At 41.8% G+C, this 22,577-nt stretch overlaps 1 long non-coding RNA gene across 2 annotated transcripts in view; it reads right to left on the reverse strand.

Moving 5' to 3' along the window:
- Window positions 1–1,367: 1,367 nt before the first annotated feature.
- The window catches only part of LOC114671907 (uncharacterized), a 41,116-nt gene continuing 19,906 nt past the window's right edge, over window positions 1,368–22,577 (reverse strand). For both annotated transcript variants that reach the window (XR_013402639.1, XR_013402638.1), the window contains exons 3-5: window positions 4,764–4,950; window positions 4,350–4,622; window positions 1,368–4,065 (exon numbers count right to left, since the gene is read on the reverse strand). This is a non-coding gene — a long non-coding RNA (uncharacterized LOC114671907). The remainder of the gene's footprint in view (window positions 4,066–4,349; window positions 4,623–4,763; window positions 4,951–22,577) is intronic.

The following is a 22,577-nucleotide window of genomic DNA, read 5'->3' on the forward strand; positions in this document are numbered from 1 at the left end:
CCACCTGCCTCGGCCTCCCAAGGTGCTGGGATTACAGGCATGAGCCACCGCGCCCGACCACAGATACATTTTAAATTGCAATTATGATCACTTCTTTGGATGAGAGGCTGGTCCTAAGGGAATGTATAGTGAGGGTTTGACTTAAACATGGGGTCAGGGAAGCCTTTCCTGAGGAGGCGTAAATGGATTTAGGAGATAGTTCAGGCTTTCACCATTAAGTATGATGCAACCTGCAGGAATTTTGTAAATGCCTTTATTATTTTAAGGAAGTTTCCTACTGTTCCTAGTTTGCTGAGAGTTTTTATCATGAATGGATATTGAATTTTGATAAATGCTTTTTGCATTCCTTGAAAAGATTTTATTATTTTAATCCTTCATTCCGTTAATAGAGTAAATTACATTGATTGGGTTTCTAATGCTTAACCAAGCTGCATTCCTGGGATAAACCCAACTTAATGAAGATGTATTACCCTTTCTCTAATGTTAATGGCAGTCAGAGACAGGGACCAAGGAGTAATTTAATTATGCCTGTAATTCTCGATATGATTTGGATTTTTGTCCCCACCCAAATCTCACGTTGAATTGTAATCCCCAGTTTTGGAAGTGGGGCCTGGTGGGAGGCGATTGGATCATGGGGTGGTCCTTCATGAATGGTTTAGCACCATCTTCTTGGTGCTATTCTTGTGGTAGTGAGTTATTGGGGGATCTGGTTTTTCAAAAGTGTGTAGCACTGCCCCCCTCACTCTCTCTTGCTCCTACCATGTAAGATCCCTGCTCCCCCTTCACCTTCCACCATGACTGTAAGTTTCCTGAGGCCTCCCCAGAAGTGGAGTAGATGCCAGCATCATGCTTCCTGTACAGCCTGCAGAACCATGAGCCCATTAAAACTCTTTCCTTTATAAATTACCCAGTCTCAGGTATTTATTTATAGCAATGCCAGCACAGGCTAACAATTCTCAATCCTCCTTTTAAAATAATCACCGTCTCCTAAGACTGGGTGAAGACGTAACATGTGTTACAAGGGAGTATGGTAAATGCTGGAGACACAGGTTGATTTATAAATGCCCTGCCATGACGAGGGATACATGGCAAGACAGGTTTCAGTATGAGCCACGCTCTGAATGACAGTAGGGAAAATCACTTTTAATGGATGCCAGGGGCTGGCAGGAGCGGAAAAGATGGAGAGAATTTGGGAAACAGAGAGCAAATCAGCATGGCTGGGTAGGAGAAGGGCTGTCCATGGATGATCATGAGTGCTGGGCTGTGGCATTCAAACCTTATCCTCCTGTTCGCAGGGAACCATGAACACAGGAAAGGGCTGGCAATGCAGAGGTAAAGTGAATAAAGCATGATACAGAACTGGAATGCAGAATCACTCCAATTTTATTAAATCGTGTGTGAGATGAGAGAGGATAGTTGTATTAGTTTGCTAGGATGGCCAAAACAAAATACCATGAATTGAGTGGCTTAACAGAAATTTATGTCTCACAATTCTAGAGGCTCAAAGTCCTGATCAAGGTGTCAGTAGGATTGGTTTCTGCTGAGGCTTCTCGCCTTGGCTTGCAGATGGCTGCCCTCTCGCTGTCTCTCCACGTGGTTGTCCCTCTACGAACAAGACCTCTTGGTATTTCTTCTTCATCCAAATTTCCTCTTTTTATAAGAGCTCCCATCAGTTTGGATCAGGGTCCATCCTACCAGCTTCATTTTAACTTAATTACTTCTTTAAAGGGCCTATCTCCAATTACAGTCAAGTCCTGGCATCACCATTCCCAGTGACTGAGGAGGCCAGAAGTAAAATGAAGATGAAATCTGCCCTCCCCGCATACTGTGCTAAGTGCAGGGCAGAATCTGAAGGTCACCAGGTGGAGTCCATGGCTCCCTGTCCCTGGGGTTTGAGGAATGCAGCCTTACTGGGCATCATTGGCCTGCACATCCAGATACGGCTGCTCTTTCTTATCCCACGCTTGCCCTGGTCAGCCAGAGCCTGAGCATCCGTGCTTCGGCCGACGGAGTGTTCACTGGAGCAGCATCAGAGCCACTTTGTCCTCTTCAGAGGCTGGGTCAGAGTAACTTCACTTCAGTGCATGACACCTGAGAGGCACCTGCACACAGGTGCACAGCCAGAGAGAAAAGTCAGCAGCCTGCCTTGCCAGAGGATAGACAGACCACACTTGGACTTCAGTTACCAGGTAGAACAAAAGGATTTGCATATTTTTTACCTTAAAAATTAATTGACAGGGCCTGTCTCTTCCCAAGTGTCTAACATCTAAGAGAGTTGGGTTCATAGTCTGGCTAAGGATATCCTCTCCCTCCCCTCCCATTTTTACTAAAAAAAAATTTTGACTAGAAAAAGAAAACCTCTTATATACTCACTATCCCAGGCAAGATTCTTCTTTTTACTTTTTCCTCTCTGTTTTTTTTGTTTTGTTTTGGTTTGGTTTTTTTTCATTTCCTTACATTCTCTGTGCATTTGCCTATGCACCATGGGATTTAAACAATAGATTGGGAAAACAGAGGAGAGGGCACTGAGGGTGCCCTTTTGTAGTAGAAATTGATTTTGCAGCCCTCCCCTCCCCCCATACGCACGCACATACACACACTGGGTATTTTGTCAGTCTTAACCAAAGATCAAAACAACATAGCCTTGACCTTAACTCACAAACAGCCTCCAGCTACAGGGAAAAAGTGTCTGAGTAGGGGGAGTATAAGTCCCACCAGAGCCCTTATTGATGGCAATTTAACAACAGGTATTTTATTTAAGGCCTGAATTTTTCATACAGAGACACAGTGATTCGGCTTCCAGGTATGTCTCATAAGGAAGTAGGAATGGAGAAAAGACTTGGGATTTTGAATATTTTACACAGCTTTGCTGATGAATAGTAAACAACTGGAAGTGATTGCCATGTCTGACTGTAAAGGAATAGTTAAATAAATGTGCCACCCATGAGTAGAATGCACACCTTAGGCACATGTGCATGCACCTTCTCCAGGCAGGAAGTTTCCTGTGCACTCCTCACCCCCACCCACAGGAAGAGCTATGGGACCTACAGGAACTCCAGTGCTCCTGGGGCACTCCCAGCCTGTGGCACTAGAGTGTCATGTGGACAACAGAGGGTGGCTTTGTGGTCAGAACAGCAAGGGCTCAAATCCAGCTTGGTCTTGCCTTGGCTGGGTAGCCTGGGCAGCTCTTCCGCCTCCCCCAACCCAGTGGGGTTGATATTCTGAATCTGCAGGGCTCTTGGAGAAGTTATAGGGTGCCTGACACATGGGAGGGAGCCTCTGCCCACAGTCACCCAGCCAGCATGTTGTGGAGCCAGGATTTTAAATTAGATCCAGCCAGTTCCAGAATCATTAGTTTTTCCGTTCCCTATGCATACCAGGCTGAGTCTTTCTAGATTATCCTCCAAAAAGCCCTGGGGAGGCGGCAGCAGCATGAGCTGCAGACAGGCGGCCAAGAAGTGAGGCCCCAGCCAGGGATCTGAGCGTGGTCTTTGCCCTTGGGACACAAGGCATCCATCCAAGAGGTCACAAAAATCAGCAGCTTTCACCAGGAAGCCCCGAGTCCTGGGATTGGGGTGCTGGAGGGGGATCCAAAAAAAACAGTCATTGGTTTGGAAGGAGATGCTATTCTCCATCTCGGCCAGCTGTTAAAGGGACATGGATTGAACTCGCAGGCAGGGAGGGGCATTTTGTTTCCCTTGGCCACATCAGCATGTTTTCACAGTTGAGAGAGCAGGAGATGACTCTCCAGCCTGTGGCAGAGAGAAAGTGCCCTTGAGCCAACTCTATGGAAGATGTTCCCCACCCCGCTTCCAGGAGGAGCTCCTGCTGGTGGAGGCACGCAACGCAGGGTCAGCAGGCACTGTCTGCCTTGCTGAGGCCTCAGGCTCCTGGCTGCAAAGGCCCTGGGTCCCCCTCTGCAGCCAAGTCTTTACTTTCTCTTCACCCTGAAAAATGTCTTCACAGACTGTCATTCTTTGGTCTCTTGACTGCCTTTCTCCAGTCTCCTTTCACAAACCCCCAACGATGGGACATCTCTCCAGAGGACACCTGGGTTGTGAGGATCTATGGTCAGAACAACATTTTGGTCAATGACAGATTATATACACCACAGTGACTCCCTCAGATTATAAAGGAGCCGAATAATTCCTATCACCAAGTGGCAGGGCTTATACCATCTAAGCTTGTGTAAGTACATCCTATGATGTTCACACAATGACGAAACCACCTAATGATGCATTTCTCAGAACGCATCCCCGTTGTTAAGTAATTGGGAGAAGGTGCAAACAGCTTCCACCTGCCCCACCCTCCCATTTCCTAGGCTCAGTCATGCCTCTGGAGGGTAGCACCTTTGTTTCTTCCACATGTCGCAAATACAGTGACACTTGACTGTATTCAGGAACAAGGAGGCTCCGGTGCAAAAAGAATGTCATTTCCTTGTGTAAGTAGGTCTTCTGGGTCCATCACAGGCAGCCAATTCAAAGTGGTCCATCTGTCGACAGAACTCTTCTTCCAGGCTCACAGGGACTTCTTCCAGCCATAGCACATAACATTATAGCACAATGCATGACCCACATGTTTGTGGTGGTGCTGATGTCAACATACCTCCTGCACTGCCAGGCCTGTAAAAGAATAGCACAATTTCATACAATACATAATATTTGATAATAATAATAAACAATTAGATTGCTGGCTTATGTATTTACTACTATATTTTTAATGGTTATTTTAGAGTGTATTCCTACTTAGGAAAAAATAGTTACCTGTAAAACAGCCTCAGGAAGGTCCCTCAGGAGGTATCCAGAAGAAGGTACTGTTATCCTAGGAGATGACAGCTCCATGCGTCTTATTGCCCCGATGTCCCTCCAGCAGCACAAGATGTGGACAAGAAGGCAGTGATAGTGACGATCCTGATCCTGCAGAGGCTCGGGCTAATGTATGTGTTTGTGTCTTAGTTTTGAACAAAAACGTGTAAAATGTTAAAAAAAAAAAAAAAAAAACTACAACAGAAAAAACACTTGTTCAATAGGAACATACAGAAAGAAAATATTTTTGTATAGCTGTAAAATGTGTTTGTGTTTTAAGCTGTTATTAGAAAAGAGCAAAAAATTTTAAAAATGAAAAGATCTATAAAGTAAAAATATTACATTAAGCTAATGTTAATTTATTATTAAAGAAAAAAATGTTGAAATAAATTTAGCCTGAGAGTACAGTGTTTCCAAAGTCTACAGCAGTGTACAGCAATGTCCTAATTCTCTCATTCATATTCTCTCACCACCCACTCACCGACTCACCCAGAGAAACTTCCAATCCTGCAAGCTCCATTCATGGGAAGTGCCCTACACAGGTGTGCCATTTTTAATCTTTCATACTGTGTTTTTCCTGTGTCTTTTTAAGGTTTAGATACACAAATTCTTGCCATTGTGTTACAGTTGCCTGCAGTATTCAGCAGAGTAACATGCTGTACAGGTTTTAACCTAAGAACAATTGGCTACACCATACACCTAGGTGTGTAGTAGGCTATGCCATCTAAGCTTGTGTAAGTACACCCTGTGATGTTCACAAAAGGACGACATCACCTAACGATGCATTTCTCAGAATGTATCCCCATTATTAAGTGACACATGACTGACTGTATTCAGGAACAAGGAGACTCTGGTGCAAAAAGAACATCATTTCCATGTGTGAGTAGGTCTTCTGGGTCCATCACAGGCAGCCAATTCTAACGGTCCATCTGTCAACAGAACTCTTCTTCCAGGCTCACAGGGATAGAACTGATAGGCTCAACTTCCTTCCTTCCTTCCTTCCTTCCTTCCTTCCTTCCTTCCTTCCTTCCTTCCTTCCTTCTCTTCCTTCCTTCCTTCTCTTCCTTCCTTCCTTCTCTTCCTTCTCTTCCTTCCTTCCTTCCCTCCCTCTCTTCCTTCTCTTCCTTCGCTTCCTTCACTTCCTTCCCTCCCTCTCTTCCTTCTCTTCCTTCGCTTCCTTCGCTTCCTTCTCTTCCTTCCTTCTCTCCTTTCCCACCTTCCACTCCTCCTTTCATCCTTCTCTCCTTCCTCCCTCCTTCCTTTCCTTCCCTTCAGAGGATCCTGCAGAGGCTCTGGGTGTCAGAGCAAAATACTCCAAAGATCAGTGGAGGCACATGGATTCCTACATCTCCATACAACTTCACTCAAGGTACAGTCACCTTCTCTAAGATGAAAAAGAGAGAGAAAGGGAGGGAGGAAACCTTTATGAAGCACCCAATGAGTGGTAAGTGACCTCACAAGCCTGTGAGGAGGTATGCGGCTTCCCATCTGTATGGATGAGGTTGAGTATGGGAGTCAAGAGGGTTACTGGTAGAGACAAGACCAGGACCGCAGGTTTCTGGTGCCAGTGTTCGCATCTCTGCAACAGCATCGCAGAGCTACAGAAATGAAATTTCCCAAAGAGGCTGCTTTCAAAACCAGTGACTTGCCCAAAGGCCACAATAAAAAGAGCCCACATATCTGTACACTTGGGACACTGAAAATGCAAGACATGCAACCACACGTCAGCAGGTGAACGAGTCCTGCAGATGGCAGGGCTGGCCCATATCAGCTCACAAGACTTGATCATGAAATAGTCTGGAATTTAAATCATTGGTAGCTTGCCATCAGCCATGGTGGAGGTGTGGACATTGGTAAATGCTAAAAATGAGGTCTTGTTTTGTTTTTGGATTTTTTTTGGTTGGTTTTGTTTTTTGTCTTCTGTGAACCAACTGACCAGAACACCACTGGATGGCTTTTACAAATGCTGAGCAAAAGCAGCCAGATACAAAAGAGGACACGAGGCATGACCCATAGAAGGAGGTCAAGGACAGCAAAGCTGAGCAATGGTGATGGAAGCCACGGGTATGGCAGGGCATTCGGGGAGCTGGTTGTGCTCTGAGTCTTGATCTTGGTGGTGGTTTCATGGGCATGGTCAGTGTGTGAAAATAGTGCTACAATGAACATACGCATGCATGTATCTTTATAATAGAATGATTTCTATTTCTTTGTGCTTCACATTTATGATGGAATGTTTTTCATAGACACAGTCTCATAACATTTCTATGCATATTGGTAGTGGAGAGGAAAATGAGGACCCTCTATTCCCTTTCATGAGGAAAAAGATCACTGACTGAACCTTTAAAAGAGATCAAATGTGGTCGTACACGGGACTCTTGAATACTTCAGGATCAGGAGCCAGAGTCAGCGGCTCCATCCAGCTCCGCAAACTTGGGCAAGTTCTAATCACTCTGGCCTTCAGTTTCTTCTAAGTGGAGATAAAAAACTTCTACTTCTGGCCAGGCATGGTGGCTCATGCCTGTAATCCCAGCACTTTGGGAGGCCGAGGTGGGTGGATCATCTGAAGTCGGGAGTTCAAGACCAGCCTGACCAACATGGAGAAACCCCGTCTCTACTAAAAACACAAAATTAGCCAGGTGTGGTAGTGCATGCTTGTAATCCCAGTTATTTGGGAGGCTGAGGCAGAATTGCTTGACCCAGGAGACAGAGGTTGCAGTAAGCCGAGATTACATTTGCACTCCAGCCTGGGCAACAAGAGTGAAACTCCATCGCAAGAAAAACAAAAACAAAAACAAAAACCTTCTACTTCTAGAGTTGTTGAGGAGATTAAATATGTGTCACATATTAATACTACAAATGTCCAATATATTGGCTATTATTATTATTACTCAGCTCCACAGATGGGTAGGAGAAGGGAACGAGAAGAAGAACGCATATTTGAGAATACAGCCAGTGAAAGCAAGAACACCATTCCTGCCCGATGTGTGTATGGCTCTGTTCTCTCCCCGTGGCTGGCTGAGCTCCCTCTTAACTCTGAAAATATTGAATCTGCAGTGGTTTAGAATGGTCCTGGGTCAAATGACCCCAACTTGGAGCAAGTTTGATTCTGGGGCACATCTGGGGACATGGTCCAATCTAGATTCACAGGGAGGACACATTTTCCCAGCTAAGCCCATAGCAGGTTCACATTTCAGCTCTGAAGGAATCATACCAATTGTGGAAGGGCTGAAAATTCTGACAAAGGCTTACAGAAGTGCCTTGCACTGAGAAAGATCCTCACAGAACACATAAATAATGAAAACTGCAAAGTTTCCATTTCTCTGAGTGGATTGTGTTAGAATCGAATGTTTCACACTTTGATCCCAACATGATTTCCACCCAGTCTATTAGTAAATATGAATCACAGATCCTCAGACCTAAAAGGGACCCAGGAAACTGTCTCATCCAATGGCCCACTGGAAGCTGAAATTCTCAAATTTCACTAGCTCAGTTGTTGGCCGGCCAGTACGTCCAACACACTGGACAACACGTTCCAGGAACAGGGAGCTCACTCCTTCATAGGCAGCCATGGCATCCGTGCATAGCTGCGTGGAAACATTCCTGTGGCAAAGACAAATCAGCCTGGCCATGGCTCCCCCGTGGGTCTGGTCTACGCCTCGGGATTACCCAATGACATCAGAAAGACACTTCTTCCACGAAACATTCCCCATCATCTGTGCAAACACCTTCCACCTGCCCCGCCCTCCCATTTCCTAGGCTCAGCCATGCCTTCGGAGGGTAGCACCTTTGTTTCTTCCACATGTCACAATTTCCCATTTCTTCATCTTTCTAGTCTGCCTTTGCATTTTTAACTATTGCAGAGGTACCAAAACAAGGCCTAAAAAGCCTTTTCCCTTCAAAGCCAACTTTTTCTTCAAAAAAAAAAAAATGCTTTCTGCAGTTCATGGCATCCAGATCTCTTGAAATCTGTCTCTGCCTATTCTTCCAGTCTTGTCTTCTGATGCTGCCCCACATCCACTCTCTCCTTCAGCAGTAATGGATCTTCCTCCAAGACTCTGCATGCTGCTCCCTGCATCCCATCATCGCCTGCACAATTTCAGCTCTGAAGCTGCTTCTCACTTCACTATGAGGCCATACCAAGTCTATCTGTGCCTCACTATCCTCCCCGGCAGTTTGCTTCTCCCTCTGTGGTGTCTCAAGGAGTCTCTTCCCTACTATACCACCGCCCCGGGATCATTTCTTTGTATTTCTCTCTCCCACCAGACACTGAATGCTTGGATCAGAAACCAAGCATTGTGTCTCATCTTCCAGCACCTTCCAGCCTTCTCACACCTGTTACACCTACTATTTATTTATTTATGTTTAGAAACAGGTCTCCCTGTGTTACGTAGGCTGGACTGCAGCAGGCACAATCACGCACCTACTATTTTTTTTTAATCAACTTTTATTTTAAGTTCCAGGGTTCATGTGCGGGATTTACAGATTTGTTACATACATGTGCCATGGTAGTTTGCTGCACAGATCAACCCATCAGGTAGGTATTAAACCCATTACCCAATAGCTGTTCTTCCTGATGCTTTCCCTCCCATGCACCTTCCGATAGGCCCCAATGTGTGTTGCTTCCCCACCATGTGTCCATGTGTTCTCATTGTTTAGCTCCCACTTATAAGTGAGAACATGCAGTGTTTGGTTTTCTGTTCCTGCCTTAGTTTGCTAAGGATAATGGCTCCCAGTTCCATCCATGTCCCTGCAAAGGACATGATCTCATTCCTTTTTATGGCTGCCACAGTATTCCATGGTGTACATGTACCACCTTTTCTTTATCCAGTCTACTGTTGATGGGCATTTGGGTTGATTCCATAACTTTGCTATTGTGAACAGTGTCGCAATTAACATACACATACAAGAATCTTTATAATAGAATGATGTATATTCCTTTGGGTATATGCCCAATAATGGGATTGCTGGATGTTGCTGGATCAAATGGTATTTCTGCTTCTAGATCTCTGAGGAATTGCCACATTGTCTTAAATAATGGTTGAACTAACTTACACTCTCACCAACAGTGTGGAAGCATTCCTTTTTCTTCACAGCCTTGCCAGCATCTGCTGTTTCTTGACTTTTTAATAATCGCCATTCTGATTGGTATGAGATGGTATCTCACTGTAGTTTTGATTTGCATTTCTCTAATGATCAGTGATGTTGAGCTTTTCGTCATATGTTTGTTGGCTGCATGAATGTCTTCTTTTGAGAAGTGTCTGTTCATGTCCTTTGCCTACTTTTTAATGGGGGCACCTACTGTTTTTAAGAAATTATTTTTCCTGATCCAATAACCCAAGTCTGCCAAATATGTGTTTGCCACGAATTAACTGGTTGTGTTTCTTTAAGAACTGTCAAGAGCCCATTTCCTGATATAAATCACAGTTTGTGTGGAAATAGTAGCTATGAGTTTGTGTGGAAATACTAGCTATGTTAAGCAACATGTTCAGATGCTAATCTCACTTAAGCCCAGCATATCAGTGCATTTCTCAACATGGATTTCTAAGAAGAAAGCTACAGTGAGGGTTCCAATTACAAGATTTGCTCACAGAAGCGAGTCACAGTTGTAAAAATCAGCACACTTGGTGCATGGTATATAGAACACAGTCCCTTTGATGAGGCTTTTGTTGTCTTTGGATCTTATTCATGTTTTCAACATTATAATCCATCAGGCCAGAATCTATGACAAGTTAGTAAAAATGAGCATGTTTCTTATAATTTAAAATGTGATGCCAGAATTTGAGCTTATGAGAAGATGAAGGAGATGTACTTTTCCCTATTCCTCCTGGAAAGTACAACTAAAAACCCTGGACATTATATGTAAAATCAATAACTAGGGAAGAAGATTCTGAGAGGTGGAGAGAAGGCAGACAGAAGGCTAGAACCCCAATACACAAGTCACAAAATGATAAGGAGTTCCAAGTTAATGCTTTGTCTCACATATGCCAGAGTTGGAGCTGAACAAGCCAGCAAACTGCAAACACCAGTGGGCACAGACAAAAATAGCCCTGACAAAATCCTGCTCCCCACAGTCAAAGGGACAACAAAAGTCAGCCTAGCAAGACAGAAAACTTTCAGACAATAATCATCCTACTCCAGCCAAACACCAAAGAAAAACTCTGGCTCAGCCACTACTCACACCAGCCAAGGTCAAGTGGGAGCCTAAACTTGCAGGAATGTGTCCCAATCACCTGTCAGGTGGTGTCAGAGAAAGCTGAGTAGAGAACCAGGACTTCTATTCCTACCAAGCAGTAACAAGCATCTCCCTTCACTACATGGTGCCTTTAGGGACCACCTGGTCAGTCTGGATTTTCACCCCTAACTCAGAGTTATAAGGCCTCCCTATCTCTGCTAGTGTAGTCTCAAAGGGGAATGGAGAACCAGGATTTCACCACAGCCCAGTGTAAGAAGGCCCACACCCCATATCAGTGGTGTCAGTTGAGGCTGCATGGAGAGCAGAAATGAGTCACTCACATCTTTTTCAGCCAGGGAGGTATCAGTAGATACCAACCCTGAAAGAACAGAGATGTTAGATTATCTGACAAAGATTCTAAAGTAGCTGTCATAAAAATGCTTCAATGAACAATTATAAGCACACCAGAAACCAATAAAAAAAATTGAAACTCTCAGCAAATAAACTGAAACTCTCAGCAAAGAAAAAGAAGATATACAAAGAAAAGAACCAAATTGAAATTTTAGAAGTGAAAAATACAATAATTAAAATAACAGGCTCAGTGGGTGGCTTAGCAGCAGAATGGAGGGGACAGGGAAGAATCAGTGAGCTGGAACATAGAACAATAGATATTACTCAGTCTGACCAACAGAGAGAAAGCAGACTGAAAAAGAATGATAAACAGAGCCATAGGGATTTGCGAGACTGTAACAAAAGATACGTCTTTTGTATTATCAGAGTTCTTGAAGGAGAGGAGAAAGGGCACAGGGCTGACAAACTGGTAAAGGAAATAATGACTAAAACCTTCCAAATTTGGCAATACCTAAAGATTCAGCAAGCTGAGAAAACCAAAAACAGGGTCAAACCAAATAAATCTATGCAAAAATCTATCATAATCACACTTCTGAAAATTAAAACAAAGGAAAAAACCTAAAACAGTAAGAGAGAAAGGACACCTTACCTACAGATAAAAACCAATTCAGATAACAGCATATTTCTCATCAGAAACCATGGACTCTAGAAGGAAATGGCATATTTTTCAAGTGTTGAAAGAAAATAACTATCCACTCAGAATCCTATATCTAACAAAAATATCAGAAATTAAGGGGAAATTAAGACATTCTCAAATGAAAGAAAACTAAGAGAATTTGTAGCAAATAGACCTATAATAAAAGAAAGTCTAAAAGAAGTTCTATAAATACAAAAGAAATGACAAAAGAAGAAAATCAGACCTTGGATAATCAGAAAGGAAGGAAGAAAACAGCAAACACAAATGTGGATAAGTACAATACACTTTATATATTAGTCGGTTTTCACACTGCTGTAAAGTCATACCTGAGACTGGATAATTTATAATTAAAAGAGGTTTAATTGACTCACAGTTCCACATGGCTGGGGAGGCCTCAGGACACTTTCAGTCATGGCAGAAAGCAAAGGGGGAACAAGCATCTTACCACGGCAAAACAGGACCAAAAGAGAGAATGCAAAAAAGCCACAGACTTTTAAACCATCAGACCTCATGAGGACTCACTGTCATGAGAAGAGCTTGGAGAAAACTGCCCCATGATCCAATTACCTCTCACCAGGTCCCTCCCTCAATACATGGGGATTATAATTTGAGATAAGATCTGGGTGAGAACACGTAGCCAAATCATATCACTTTCCTTAAGACTCTTAAGTTTTCTAAATTATGTTTGACATTTCTAAATTATGGCACCCTCTGATATAGCTCTAATTATGTAGTAGAAATATTTAAAACAATTATATTATAAATGAGGATAGTAAGGGGTCAGGAAGGCAAATAAGATTTCTATGCTTCACTAAAATTGGTAAAATACCGACACCTGTAGACTGTGATAAATTATGAACATATAATGTAATACCTACAGCAACTAAAATGCCATGCAAAGAGGGACTGATATGGTTTGACTGTGTGCCCACCCAAATCTCATCTTGAATTGCAGTTCCCATAATTCCCATGTGTTGTGGGAGGTAATTGAATCATGGGGGCAGGTCTTTCCTGTGCTGTTCTAATGATAGTGAATAAGTCTCATGAATCTTATGGTTTTATAAAGGGGAGTTCCCCTACACAAGTTATCTCTTGCCTGCTGCCATATAAGACATGACTTTGCTCCTCATTCACCATATGCTATGATTATGAGGCCTCCCCAGCCATGTGGAACTGTGAGTCAATTAATCCCCTTTCCTTTATAAATTACCCAGTCTCAGGTATGTCTTTATTAGGAGCATGAGAACAGACTAATATAGGGACATTCAAAAATGCCATAGGTAAACCAACACTACATTCTTAAAAAATGTTTAAATAACCCACAGGAAAGAAAGGAAAAGAGAGAAAAATGCAAACAAAGAGAAGAGAGAAAAAAAGTCAGATTTAAGTCATATCAATAATTACATTAAGTGTAAATGGTTACAATATGACAATTAAAATACAGAGATTGGCACAGTGGGTTAAAAAAACATGATCCAACTTTATAATAGCTATAAAAATCAATTTGAAACATAATAATATAGGCAGGTTGAAGGTAAACAAATTGAGATTATATATATATTGTATATCTCAGATAAAGTAGACTTCAGAGCAAAGAAAATTATCAGAGACCCAGAGGGACAGAGGGACATGGTATAATGATAAAAGAAACAATCCACCAAATGATTTAACAATCATAAATGTATATGCTACAACAGAGCTGCAAAATAGGCAAAACAAAAACCGATGGAACTGAAAGGAGAAATAGATCAATCCACAATTACTGCTGGAGACTTCAATACCTCCCTCTCAACAGTTGATAGAATAACCAGACAGAACATTGGCAAGGGTATAGAAGAATGGAACAATACCATCGACCAACAGGATCTAATCAACATTTATAGAACAATCCACCCAACAACAGCAGAATATACATTCTTTAGAGTTGCCTACAGAGCTTATACCAAGACAGACTATCCTGAGCCAAACAAACTTCAACAAATTCACGAGAATTGAAATCATACAGTGTGTTCTCCAGCCACAATGGAATAAAATTAGACATCAATAAGAAAAATCTCAAAACACCTGGAAACTAAACAACATATTTCTAAATTATCCATAGGTCAAAGAAGAAGTCTCAAGAGTTTTTTAAAAAATACATTCAACTGAATGATAATGAAAATACAACATATCAAAAGTCGTGAGACACAGTTAAAGCTGTACTGAGGGGGATATTCATAGCATTAAATGTATACATTGGAAGAAAGAAAGTCTCAAGTGAACCTAAACTTCTACCTAAGGAACCTAGGGAAAAAAAGAACAAAATATACTCAAAACAGTCCAGGTATGGTGGCTCACGCCTGTAACCCCAGAACTTTGGGAGGCCGAGGAGGGCAGATCACATGAGGTCAGGAGTTCAAGACCAGCCTGGCCAACATGGTGAAACCCCATCTCTACCAAAAATATAAAAATTAGCCAGGCATGGTGGTGCATGCCTGTAATCCCAGCTACTCAGGAGGCTGAGACAGAAGAATGGCTTGAACCCGGGAGGCAGAGGTTGCAGTGAGCCAAGATCAAACCACTGCACTCCAGCCTGGGTAACAAGAGCAAGACTTCACCTCAAAAAAATAAATAAAATGAATATGCTCAAAACAAACAGAAAAAAAAAGAAATAGTAAATAGAAGAACAGAAATCAATGACATTAAAATAAAGACAATGCAGAAAATCAATAACACAAGTGAAGTGTAGAAATCTTACTTTCATTTAGATCCTTTTATTGTCTCTGCTTATTAAATGTAATCCCCTTAAAAGTATTCTCTGCAGACATTGAGCACTACATCAAATGGTGTTACAGCTTTTGCTTCAACCATAAAACCATAAAATATAATCAAAGAAATTCATGAGATGAAGGACAGTCCATTTACTTCTAATTCTATCCATTCCATTGTTTTGTTGTTGTTGTTGTTGTTTGTTTGTTCCTTTCAGAAGGTTCTAGCCTTTTTCTTCTATCATTTTCTTTCTGTATGGAGAGCTTCCTTAGACATTCTTTAAGGGTAGCTATGCTAGCAATAAATTATCTTAGTTTTTCTTCCTCTGTGAAGGTGTTTATTTCTCTTTCAACCCTGAAGCATAGTTTCACTGGATATGTGAATTGGGGCTGTTCTTTTCTTTCAGCACTTGAAAAACATTGTTCCACTTCGTTCAGATAGCCATGGTTTCAAATGAGAAATCCACTGTCAGTAAAACTGGTGTTCTTATATAGATAATGTATCACTTCTCTCTGACTATTTTTTTTTTCTTTTAAGACGGAGTCTTGCTCTGTCACCCAGGCTGGAGTGCAGTGGTGCAATCTCAGCTCACTGCAACCTCTGCCTCCTGGGTTCTAGCGATTCTCCTGTCTCAGCCTCCCAAGTAGCTGGGACTACAGGCACGGGCCACCACGCCCAGCTAATTTTTTTATTATGATTTAGTAGGGATGGGGTTTCACCATATTAGCCAGGCTGGTCTCAAACTCCTGACCTCAGGTGATCCACTCACCTCAGCCTCCCAAAGTGCTGGGCTTACAGGCGTGGGCCCCCACGCCCAGCCTCTGTCTGGCTATTTTGAAGATTTTTTCTTTGTCTTTAGTTTTCATAAGTTTGGCTATGATGTGTCTGGGTGTAGATTTCTTTGGTTTATCCTATTTGGGATTTTATTAGGTTCAGGAATCTGAAGATTTATGTATTTTGCCGAACTTGGGAAGTTTTCGGCCATTAGTTCTAATATTTTCTTTAGTTTCACACCGACACAGGTCGCCTGGCTGCTGCCACTATGTGCAGATGGGATCGCCAATGGATCTGGGCTTCTTGTGAGTGGGGCCTGGACTGATCAAGGCTTCATTTCTCCTCCTCCAAACAGATCAGACCACCCCCAGGGAACCTGGTTACAGACCTGAGGCTGGAGGTCCCCACTAGGTCTCTGGTGGGCTTTCCTTTCTCTAGTCCTTTGGCCAGGGAGATCAGGCTTCTTTTGTCTGTTTGTTTTTAATCTATGTCTGTTGTCGGTCCCAGGTTGCAGATCCCTCCTGTACCCAATCTGAGAGATATAAAGAAAACCCAAGAACTCACCTCATCATCATTCCTCAAGTCCTGAAGCCCATACCAAATCCTCCTTCTTTTCAGTTTTTAGGGTCCTTTTATAACTGTCTGTTGAATAATTTCCAGGGGATTTAGATATATTTGGAGAGGGGAAACTGAGTCTATGCCATCTGATTCTGGAACTGGAAGAGCTGGCATTTATTTTTGATGCCACTTTGTACCAGGCACTGCGCTCAGCTTCCACGGCTACCCAACAGCAGACCCGCAGAGACTTTGCTCACCTCTGCTGTAAGGCTATTGGCTTCTCAGCGGTAGCCTTTGAGAAAGGTGAAGTTTCACAAACATGAATGTTCCTTTAACCCAAAGTTTCAAAGTTGCTTTATTTAATTTCACAGGATGAAAAGTTTTCTCGATGTATTGCACAGTCACTAAATGGGTCAAAATCTAAACTCCTCTGGGTATCCTCCATCCTTTGCTGTGTTTCTGTCTCCTGCTCATGGTCCAGCTCAATAAGTGGATCTCTCTTCTTCCTTTTTTTATACCTCTTCTCTCCCTAGCCTTGATGTCAGCCTGCCAACTGTCACTCTGACATCAGGGTACCTACTTCTGGAAGGCTCTCATTTCCATCTTTACTTCTAACTTGCTGAGGGTCAAGGAAATCAAATAACCGGGATTATATTATTGTAATCTAAATGAAGAGTAAGTTGACTAGGAAGGCGCATCTAAGAGACATATATATTGTGAGCCAGAGCTTGGGTTCTTGGAGTTTTGATAATATTTTGGCAGTTCAGTAGCTGCTTTTACTACATTCGTGTTCTTGGCTGTGTTACAAACAATCAAGGCTGCTAGAAAAGTGGCCTCTAGATAACTGGAGAATTTTTGCATTTACTTTGTAAACACCCTCTCCCCACAACCCCGCTACATCCCCAAAAAACAATACTGAACAGTTCTAAGCTCAAGACACAGACTCAAGTCCTTTTTCGGAAGAATACACAAGAGTAAAGATAGGTTTTTTTCTACTTTTTAGTACAAGAAAGCAATTGAAAGAGTATTTTACAACACTTTCCAAAAGAAAGTGTTTCTGTGCCAAAATCAAGCATGAGACATTTCATCCCAAAATGAAATCTGACAATGTCATGGGTAACTTAATTATAGCTTTTCTATGAGAAAAATAGTATGGAGGCAAAGGGGGGTTTCAGCTGAGCTTTGTGGGAAGTTAAATCCAATTATAATTAGTATTAAATGTGTGTTGGATAATGCCATTTCCAAAATGTAGAACCCTCCTCTCCTAGACTCCGATTTTCATTCTGAGTCTCAATGCCAGGGACCTTCCATCATTGACAATCAGCCCTGAAAGTCCACAGCACAGGTCCTGGAATCAGGCCCAGCTGGTACACAGACCTGTGTGATTTCAGGAGACAAACATAATAGATGGTCACAGATTTCTAATCTCACTCATTTAGAGGCAAGACAGGTTCCTAAAATAATCACATAGCCTGATTTCCTAACAACCTTTGCCAAAGTTGCTGAAACTTCATTAGCAGCACATGTAAGGACCAGACAAACCACCCTCTCTCTCCACACTTCTGTCTCCCGCTGATGTATAGTGAGAAGAGTTATTTGGAAATGCGGCATCCCCCTCCAGATACCCTGAGCTGTCAGGTGACTGTAGAGCTGTGCTGAAGCTTCCCTTTCCCACCTTGCACTGAATGATGTGGGCAATGACATCACCCTGGGGCCCTACTTCCTTTCTCAGGCTCAGCTTTCACCCCAGGGCTCAGAGAAAAGCAGCTTTTTAAGAAAACTGGCCCCGAGGAGCTATTGTTTCTTTGGACTCTATCCTTCCACGGCAAGTGCAGCCTGGCACCAGTTTGAGCAATGATTTGGGAGCAGCAGCTTCTGCATCTGGTTGTGCATGAGGGTGTTTGTGTATGTGTGTGTGTGGCAAGTGTGCACACAAATGCACAGTTTCCCAAACATAAACATCCTCATGGGTACTTTTTTCAGCTCTCAGAACTCCCAACAGCCTCTTAGCAGTGTCTCCATCCAATCCGACCTGACCCATCCAATCCCTCCTCCTTACTCCTACCATCTGGGTCTTCCTGAAACCCAAAACCAAGGGGAGACATATCTCCCCTCCCTGTTCAGAACCATTTGGGAACTTACTGCCTCCCTGCCTGGAACTGGGCTGTGGACCCACTGTCTACCTCGAAGCCTGACTTTCCCCACTCCTCTCCCTTTATGCTGCCCACTCACCTTTCAAGATTCAGTTAGGACTCATATCCTCTGTAGAACATTTTCCAACCGGTCCATCCATCTCCCCACCTCCGCACACAGAAACAACGCCACATCATCTATTCTGTAAGCACTATCATCCTACACAGAGGTTTCTATTGGCTAAAAAGCCCCTACAAAGTACCTAGCCCATAACAGCACTTGACAAATGTTGGGCAAGTGAATGAACGCATCTTGCAGCTGGCAGAGAATTCCAGGCCGTTGTCTGAATTGAATAAAGGATACATCAAAAAGAAAAGTTTGAGGCTAAGGAGATCTCCCACATCAGGGAACTGTGCAGTGGGAGCCTCTGCTGGGTCCTCCAAAGAATACACACGTACCTCCCAAGAGACCCATCATGTGGATGGCAACCAGGCAGAGGGTGCTTAGGGCCAGAAAAGACCAGTGGAGAAGGGCCAGAGCCATAGCCAGCTTCTCCCTTGGGCCTGCCCGAGCACAGGGGTGCCGGACACTGGGAGAGGCCAAAGGAAGAGGAAGGAAAGAGTAAACCTTATCTACACCCCTGCCCAGTGCTGCTTCCCAGAGCCTGAGAAAGGCCTGTGCTGTAGGAAGAGACTCCCTTTCCTATTCTCTCTCCCCTGAGTTCTTGGGTTCTCAAAAAAAGCATCAGAACAGACACTAGCCAGAGCACACATCCCAAATCTTCCTTCCCTCTCATCCCAAATCTCCGGAGACAAGAATAAAGTAAAAAGGAAACAATCCCGACCTGGGTCAGATAACCAGAAAGGGGGCTTAAAGGATCCAAAACTTATAAGACACCATGAGGGATGAGGTCAGACGGTGACTGAGCCCACATCCACAGTGTCTTTGTCTATTCTGTGTTGCTGCAACAAAATACCACAGACTGGCTGCCTTATAAACACTAGAAGTTTGTTTCACTCATGATCTGGAGGCTGGGAAGTCCAAGATCAAGGAGCTGCATCTGGTGAGGGCCTTTTTGCTGTGTCATAACCAGATGGAAACCATCACATGAGTGAGAGAGAGTGTGAGAGAAGGCGCCAAACTCACTCTTCATAAGAGCCCACTCTTGAGATAATAAAACCATTCCCCAAATAACAACATTAATCTATTCATGAGGGTAGACCCCTCATGCCATAATCACTTCTTAAAGTTTCTATCTCTCAACACTGTTGCATTGGGGATTATGTTTCCAACACATCTCTTTTGGGGGACACATTCGAACCATAACACACAGATGGCCTACTCACTGCACAGCCTTGCCTGCCCCATACCATCCCTGTCATTAGACTGTAATAAAGGGAAAATATCAGTCAGATAACCTTCAATACAAAACTGAAAAGGACATCAACAAAAGCATAAGTATTTAAAGAAGACTATCATCCATCAAAAAAAAAAAACCTTCAAACACACGAATAGAAAAATAAATTATCCAGAAAAAGAATTAGGAAGAAACAGAAGATAATCTTTAAATAGACATAATTAATTTGATACCAATCATAGGTATACACTCTTTTAAGAATAGAAATTTAAAATTTTTAAAGTAAAAACTACTAAAAAGAGAACAAGTAAAATCTTCAAGGCATAAGAGAGGACAGGATTAATTTTTTAAGAAAAAGAAAAGAAATTAAAGGAACATAAAATCCTATGCTCAACCAAACTATCATTCAAGTGTGAGGAAAAAGAAAACTGTTTCCAGTTATGTCATGGCAAATTGGATTATTGCTTCCAGTTACTCACTTTCTCCCTCGAATATAGGACCCCATCACCCCACCCCATTGATTTTGGGCTTGGCCAGGTGATTTGCTTTGGCCAATGATATGTGAGCAAAAATTGGGATGCGTCCACATGGTTTTGCTGGCTCTCGAGCTCCTGCGATTTGCCACGAGAAGAATATGCCCCAGGGAGCCACTGCTCCCAGAACCAGACACATGGAACAGACTCAAATTCAGCTTACAGCTGGAGCTAAGTCCAGCCAAGCCCAACCAGAAGCAGACAAATTCCAGCTGACCAAAGATCCACAAACAAGGAAAATATATGTTTGCCATTATAAGTCACAAAGTCATGTATTAATTATTAGATGGCATTAATGCAGCAACACCTGATTAATAAGGAAATAGGAAGTTTAATATTCAGACACCTTCTCTGAAAGAATTACTAAAGGATATCCTACAGCAAAATGCGGTATGATCCAAGAGACTGTCAGGGAACTTTTTTTGGTGGTAAGAAAAGAGTAATATATACTTACATCTAAACAACTATCAATCACAAGAAAAGACAATACTCTTGATGATCATTCCATATAATCTTAAATGAGAGGTGGTGATGGCAGGGGAAATAAAAGTTAAGTTTCTTGTTTTATTCAGATAATACAGTAAACAATGAGGAATATAGATGAAATTAAATTGACATTGATAGGGAAAATAAGTGTCAATGTATAAATTGCAGTTTTAGGAATAATCACTAGACAAAAATGTATAATTGAGGTATATTGCTTTCAAACCATAAAAATGAAAGCAACAAAAAGAAGAAAATCCAACAGAAGGTAAGAAGTTGTTTGGTTTTTTTTAATCAAAAAGGAGAAGAACCAGTAGCATTTTAGAGATAAAGTAACATGGCAAAAATAAATTCTAACAGATCGGTGACCAGTACAAATTCAAGGCTGAATTTCTCTGTAAAGGCAGAAATTCTGAGAATAAGGGACACTCCTGAAATAAAATAATGCAAGAAGGCTAAAGCAAAACACAACAAAAGGCATCGCAGACAAACACTAACAAATAGATACCAGATCAATAATGTTAATTTCAGACAACAGAGTTCAAAGATAAAAGCATCAAAGGAGACAAATAAAAATATTTCTAATTTTAAAAAAGGTAGAACCTATATAAAAATCGTCTATCTTTATGCAGCTAACAACTAATCCCAAAATATTTAATTTAAAAACTGATAGAAAGACAAGAAATAGATGAGTCCATCTCACAATGGATATTTTAATCCACTTCTTTCAAAAATCAACAGATTGAATAGACCCAAGAAAAGTAATAATTTAGAAGATTTTTAAAATATTACCAACAGAAATTATTTAATAGAGAACTTTGTATCCAACAAGCAGAAAATACACATTCATTGCAAATACCAAAAAAACCTGTCCAAAAATTGATCACTATCAGCTTCAAAGAAAACCTCGGCAGGTTTCTCAAAGCAGAAATCTCACAGGGCACCTTCACCAAACACAATTTCATAAAATATAAATTAATAGCAAAAGAAGAAACAAAAATCCAATTCATTTGAGAACTTTAAAACAACCTTTTAAAAAACAGTAAAACTCAAAAAGGATTATAAACTATTTTAAAACAAACACAGGGTACTGCATATCAAAACCCATAAATTGCAGTCAGAAAGATATTCTGAAAAAAACGTGGTCTTTAATGCAAATATTAGATAATTCTGAAAGTGAAAATAAATGCATAGAACATTCAACTCAAAAAGAAAAACAAGGAAGTGTAGAATTAATAAATATAAAAAGCATAAATGAAGTTGAGGTAATAAAGCAGTAGAGTTGCTCAATAAAATAAAAAATGCTTTTCTTGAAAACTAGATCAAAAACTAGATAAATAACTAAATACAAGAGAGGAGTCAATAATGTATAATTTAGGAGAGTGTGTGGGTGTAGATATGGGTATGTAGGCCACTGAATATGAAAGTGATAGGATCTCAGATCACTGGGAAATTCAATTTTGGCGGGACACAGTGGCTCACACCAGTAATCCCAGCACTTTGGGAGGCTGAGGCAGTAGGATTGCTTGAGCACAGGGGTTTGAGACCAGCCTGGACAACATAGAAAGACCCCATCTCTACCAAGAAAAAGGAAAAAAAAAATAAGAAAAATGAGCAGTAACCAGGCACGGTGATGCACACCTGTAGTCCTAACTACTTGGGAGGCTGAGGCAGGAGGATAGCTTGAGCCCAGTAGTTCGAGGCTACAGTGAGCTATGATCATGCCGCTAAACCTCAGCCTGGTGACAGAGTAACATCTCGTTCTAAAATTAAAAAATAAAAATAAAATTTGGGGATTCAATCCAGTATCTATGTGGGACAAAATAAAGTTTAGATTCCTACCTCACATTATACACACAAAAATGAATTCCAAGTGAATTAAAGAACAAACATAAAATACACACTATAGAAGCATTTTAAAAAACTGTAAGATCACATTTTGGTAAATCTAGAGTAGAGTAGAAAT

This window comes from Macaca mulatta, chromosome 13, assembly GCF_049350105.2.
Source record: "Macaca mulatta isolate MMU2019108-1 chromosome 13, T2T-MMU8v2.0, whole genome shotgun sequence".
In the NCBI taxonomy this organism is placed as follows: domain Eukaryota; kingdom Metazoa; phylum Chordata; class Mammalia; order Primates; family Cercopithecidae; genus Macaca; species Macaca mulatta.